Source organism: Dasypus novemcinctus, chromosome 3, assembly GCF_030445035.2.
Source record: "Dasypus novemcinctus isolate mDasNov1 chromosome 3, mDasNov1.1.hap2, whole genome shotgun sequence".
Taxonomy (NCBI): domain Eukaryota; kingdom Metazoa; phylum Chordata; class Mammalia; order Cingulata; family Dasypodidae; genus Dasypus; species Dasypus novemcinctus.
Window position 1 is genome coordinate 31181498 of NC_080675.1, and position 6372 is coordinate 31187869.

Genomic DNA, 6372 nt, shown 5'->3' on the forward strand with positions numbered 1-6372 from the left:
CCTTCTCTTTCCTTGCCAGATTTTTTGTGCAGAACAGTGAAATAATTGTCCTATCTGTTGGGACCACCACACAGCTCCCTTAGTGATTGCATTCAGCAGCCTGTTGATATAGGTCAGATTATGGAGTGGCGATGCTTATGGGAAGCAGTGCAGTGTGGTTAATAGAGCCAAGGGTTACTGAGCTGAGAGACAGAAGACCTGGCTTCTAGTCCCAGCTCTGGCACAAGCTATGTGATACTGGGTGAGCCCATTTCCCTCTCTGCGCTCATTATCATAATCTGTAATATGAAAGCATGGTAGTCTCTAAGAGCCTGTAGAGTCCCATGATCCTCTGACTGTGTGGTGTGGGTGGAGTTGGAGGAGGAAAAGAAGATGCTCAGATGAAGGAGACACAACATGTTGGTTTTTTTTTTAACAAACTTTATTGGTACATATTAATAAAGCATACATTTCATCCAAAGTGTACAATCAGTGATATTTGGTATAATCACATAGTTGTGTATTCATCACCTCAAGCATCATTAGAGCATTTTCATTATTTCAATAATTTAAAAAGGAAAAAACAAGAAAATTCCTTACCTCTTTGATCTCTATGCTTCCCCTGCTGTACGTAGCTAGCTATTTCTGACTATTGTTGCACAATTATTTATAAATCAGTTTTATTGAGATATATTTATATACTGTATGATCTATCCAAAGTGTATAATCAATGGCTTTAGTATAATCACAACATTGTGCATTCATCACCACAAAAAATTTTAGAACAATTTCATTACTCCAAAAAAAAAACTCCACACCTCTTAGCAGTCCTTCCCCAGCCCTATATAACCACTATCTAATGTCATCTTTATAAATTGACTTATATTTACATTTGATATAAATGAAATCATACAATATGTAGTACTTTGTGTCTGGTTTCTTTCACTTAGCATAATTTTTTTTTGGTCTGATAACCTCTTGTAGTATTAACATATATTTGTTCAGTTTCAAAGAAAAATGGTCTTATATATGCAGTTTTACCCATATTCATATTTCACATGCTGTTTTTCTGTGCTACACAGTTTCATGTTATATTTCTTAGCTTTCCCTTTAGTAAAATGATCTTAGACTTTCCCTTTAAACCCCTTTCATACTTACTAATAGTACTTGCTAGTTACAAACATGTTTATGTTGTGCTTCCACCCTTGTTTCCAAAAACTAACACATCCTTTTTACCAGTTCTGCACAAGTTAACCCTCAGCTTTCCATTCTCTAACCTCAATTCTATTTTCTGGTGGCCCATATTCAAGTTATTAACTCCATGAGATTACACAATATGTTTAGTTATAATAGTGCAATCATATAGTAGTTGTCCTTTTGTGTCTGATTTGCTTCACTCATAATGACCTCCAGGTTCATCCATGTTGTCATATGCCTCACAACTTCGTTTCTAATTACAGCTGCATTATATCCATCATGTGAATTCACCACAGTTGTTTTTTGTTTGTTTTTAGGAGGTACTGGGGATTGAACACAGCTCCCTGTACATGGGAAGCAGGTACTCAACCACTTGAGCTACATCTGCTCTCCTACACCACAGTTTATCCATTCATCAGCTGATAGACACCTTGGTGGTTTCCAACTTTGGGCACTCGTGAATAATGCTGCTATGAACATCAGTTTCCAGATGTCCATGTCGTTGCTCTCTGTTCTTCTGGGTATATATCCAGTGGTGGTATTGCTGGGTCACATTGCAAATCTACATTCAACTTCTTTAGTAACTGCCAAACAGTCCTCCACAGTGGCTGTACCATTCTACATTCCCACCAACCAATAAATGTTCCTATCTCTACATCCTTTCCAACATTTGTAGTTCTCTGTCTTTTTAACAGTGGCCATTTTGATAGGTGTGAAATGATATCTCACTGTAATTTTGATTTGCATTTCCCTAATAGCTAGTGATGTTGAACATTTTTTATGTGTTTGGGTTTTTTTGGTGTTTTTTTTTTTTTTTTTTTTGCCATTTATATTTCTTCTTGGGACAAATACATATTTAAGTCTTTTGCCCCTTTTTAAATTGGGTCTTTTGTCTTTTTATTGTTGAGTTGTAGCGTCTCTTTACATATCATAGATATTAAACCCCTATCAGATATGTGATTCCCAAATATTTTCTCCTGTTGAGTCAGCTGCCTTTTCACTCTTTTGACAAAGTCCTTTGAGGTGCAAAAATGTTTAATTTTGAGGAGATACCATTTAACTATTTTTTTGTTGTTGCTCATGATTTGGATGTAAGGTTTAAGAAACTACTGCCTACCACAAAGTCTTCAAGATGTTTCCCTGGGAAGTGGATTTGGCTAAATGGATAGAGTGTCTGCCTACTACATGGGAGGTCCAAGGTTCAAACCCAGGGCCTCCTGACCTGTGTGATGAGCTGGCCCATGCACAGGGCTGATGTGCACAAGGAGTGCTGTGCCACATGGGAGTGCGCCCTGTAAGGAGAGCCGCCCAGCTCGAAAAAAGTGCAGCCTGCCCACGAGTGGTGCCATACACATGGAGAGCTGATGCAGCAAGATGATGCAGCAAAAGGAGACACAGATTCCTGGTGCTGCTGACAAGAATATAAGCAGACACAGAAGAACACACAGCGAATGGACACAGAGAGTGGACAACTGTGGGGGGGGGGGGGAGATAAATAAAATCTTAAAAAAAAAAAAAAAAAAAAAGCAGCTGTCCTGACTATGCAGGACATAGAACACTTTTTAAAAAAAAATGTTTCCCTATATTTTCTTCTAGTAATTTTATGACCCTGGCATTTATATTTAGATCTTTGATCCATTTTGCATTGATTCTTGTATAGGGAGGAGATGGGGTCCTCTCTCATTGTCTTCATTATGGATATCCAGTTTTCCCAGAACCATTTGTTGAAGATACTGTTTTGTTCTGTTAGCATGGCTTTGGTAGATTTGTCAAAAACCAATAGGCCGTAGACTTGAAGGTTTATTTTTAGATTCTCAATTCTATTCCACTGATCAATGTCTCTATCTTTATACAAATATCATGCTGTTTTGACCACTGTAGCTCTGTAATATGTTTCAAGATCAGGCAGTGAAGTTCCTCCACATTGCTTTTCTTTTTTAAAATGCTTTCAGCTATTTGGGTGTACTTTTCCTTACAAATAAATTTGGTATTTGCCTTTTCTATTTCTGTAAAGTAGGCTGTTGGAATTTTGATTGGTATTGCATGAAATCTATAAATCAGTTTGGGTAGAACTGACATCTTCATGATACTTAGTCTTCCAATTCATGAACATGGAATGTCTTTCCATTTGTTTAGGTCTTCACTGATTTTTTTTTTTTTTTTTTTTTTTAAGCATTGTTCTGTAATTTTTATCTTTGACGTTTGACATTCTGAGTAGTATATGTCTTGGAGTAGGTCAATTTGCATTTATTCTGATTGGATTACACTGTGCTTTTTGGACATGTAAGTTCATTTCTTTCATGATAGTTGGGAACTTTTCAACTATTATCTCCTCAAATACTCTTTCTGCCCCTTTTCACTTCTCTTGTCCTTCTGCAACCCCTATGACATGTATGTTGTTGCATTTTGTGTCATCAGTCAACTCCCTGAGCCCTTTCTCCATTTTTTCCATTCTTTTCTCTCTTGAGTTTCAGCTGTTCTGTCTTCTGTATCACTTATTCTTTCTTCTATCATTTTGAGTTTGCTGTTGTATGCCTCTAATGTGTTTTTTATCTCACCTATTGTGTCTTTCATTCCCATGAACTCTGCTCCTTTATTCTAGTTTGCAAACAAATTCTTCTTTGTACTCATTCAGTGTCTTTTTTCTTTAAGATTTATTTTATTTATTTCCCCTTCCCCCTGTTGTCTGCTCTCTGTGTCCATTCACTGTGTTCTCTGCATCTACTTGCATTATCAGGTGGCATTGGGAATCTGCATCTCTTTTTTGTTGCATCATCTTGCTGCGTCAGCTCTGTGTGTGTGGTGCCACTCCTGGGCAGACTGCGCACACCTTACACGTGGGGCATCCCTACGTGGGGTGCCCCTGCGTGGCACAGCACTCCTTGCATGCAGCAGCACTGTGTGTGGGTCAGCTTACTACACCGGTCAGGAGGCCCTGGGGATCGAACCCTGGACCCTCCATATGGTAGATGGAGGCTCTATCAGTTCAGCCACGTCTGCTTCCCATTCAGTGTCTTCTTGATGCCCTTTATCATCTCTTTAAACATATTGTTTTCCTACTCATTAATTTGGTGTCAGAAATTTGTATGAATCTCATTGATTAGTTGTCTCAAATCCTGTGTCTCTTTTGGGGCTTTGATATATTCCTTTTCTTGGGTCATTTCTTTCATTTTCTAGTATATCTTGTAATTTTTTGCCCATGTCTATGTATCTGATTAGGATGATGAGTATACTTGGTGCTCAGTTTCTCTCTTTTTCATGGGGATTTAGTGATGAGAGTCCGTGTGTTACTGCTGTTCTTTGAGTCTTGGTTCATCCTGTTCTGGGTCTTTAGGATTGTTTGCTCAAATCTGGGCCTTGGACCCAGTAATGGGTTGCAGACCCACTTCCTAAGGCCTTTGGGAGGGAGGTTGTAAAGGCCAGAAAAAGGCTCTATTAACATTTAATTTCCTCATGTGCACTTCCTTGGTCTGCCAGCAGATGGTGCTCTTTGGCAGCCCTCTCATTTCACTTCCTGGTTGGAGTGTGTTTGCTGCATAATGGACCCTGGATCAATGTGATAGGGGATCCTGCCTGGAGTCTAAGAGCCTTGCAATTCAAACTTTCTTAGAGGCTATTCTCCAACCTTTACTGGCAGTCCCTTCTCTTTTCCTGGGAAATAAATAATTCCTCTCCCCTATGCGTCCTCAACAGTTTCATTTGGTAGCTAGGGCAGTTGAGGGGGTTGGATCTCTTTAGTCCCATGCTGGCTCCCGAGGCAAACAATGGCACGGCCACTCCCCACCTGGAAGGACTGGTGGGACACAGCAGACCAAATTTGTGGGTCAAGAGCTGAATCAGACTTAGTCTGTGTCCCTCTCTCTCCCCTTTCCTTGGGAGGTGGATCCCTAGGGTCCCCTTTGTCTGTAGCTGCCAGCCCGAGGTCTAAGAATTAAAAAGTGACTGTAGAGTGGAGGAGGATGCCAGCAGTTGCAGCTGTGGCTTTTAACTCCATTTGGCTGTCCTGATTCTTTTCCTTTTACCCCACTCCCTCTGGGTGGTGACTAGCCTTCCCCTGGTGTCCCAAATGCTAGAAAATTTGTTTCCAGGCTTTTTCTGCCTGTTTTCTAGCTTTTTTTCTGGGAGAGAAGAGAGTCCCATGTCTTTCTAGTCTTACACCTTCCCACAACATACTTTAAGGTAGTGTGGTTCTCAAGTGCAGAGTAATTTTGCCCCCCAGGAGCTATTTGGCAATGTCTGGTGATGTTTTGGTCACAACCAGGAGTTGCTACTACTCTTACAATCCAAAGGGCAGCCCCCACAACAGAATTATCTGACTCAAAATATCGATCATGGGGAAGTAGATGTGACTCAAGCAATTAAGCTCCCGCCTACTACATGAGAGGCCCTGGGTTTGGTTCACGGTGCTTCCTAAAGAGGACAAGAAAGACAGCAGGCTAGCACGGTGAGCTGATGCAACAAAAGACACAAGGAGGAAAACATAATGAGAGACAAAGCAGGGAGTGGAGGTGGCTCCAGCAATTAGGTACCTCCCTCCCACATGAGAGGCCAAGGGTTCAGTTCCTGGGACCTCCTAAAAGGAAGATGAACAGACACAGTAAGTGCAAACAATGAGGGGGTGTAGAGAAATAAATAAATCTAAAAAAAAAAAAAAAATCATAGGAGCAGATATGGGCTCAAGAGGTTAAGTGCCTGCTTCCCACATGGGAGGTCCTGGGCTTGATCCACGGTGCTTCCTAAAAACAAAAAAAGTCAGTAGCAAACAAATGAAGGCATCAACTTGAGAAAGCTGATGTGGCTCAGTGGCTGAGTGCCAGCTTCCCACCCTACAAGGTTCTGGGTACTCTAGCCCTGGTACCTTAAAAAAAAAATCAATCATGCTCAGGTTGAGAAACCCTGCTTTGAGGTGATCAGACACCATCTTTTGCTCCTCTGCTGTGCAGTACACTTTGCAATTCCAGGTAACCTCATATTTGGTCTTTTTCCTGATCATTCCTCTTGCTGCTGGAGAAACTGGTATTTACTGTGCTAAATTGTGCCAAAGTTATTGGCTGATCTTCAAACAAACAGTGGTAACTTTGTTAGTGTATAAGCTTCATTCAGAGAAGCAGTACCACTAGGAGTATATATACATGTATTTTTTTTTCTACATGTACGATTTGCTACAAGGATTGGACCTTACTCATGGGACTTGAT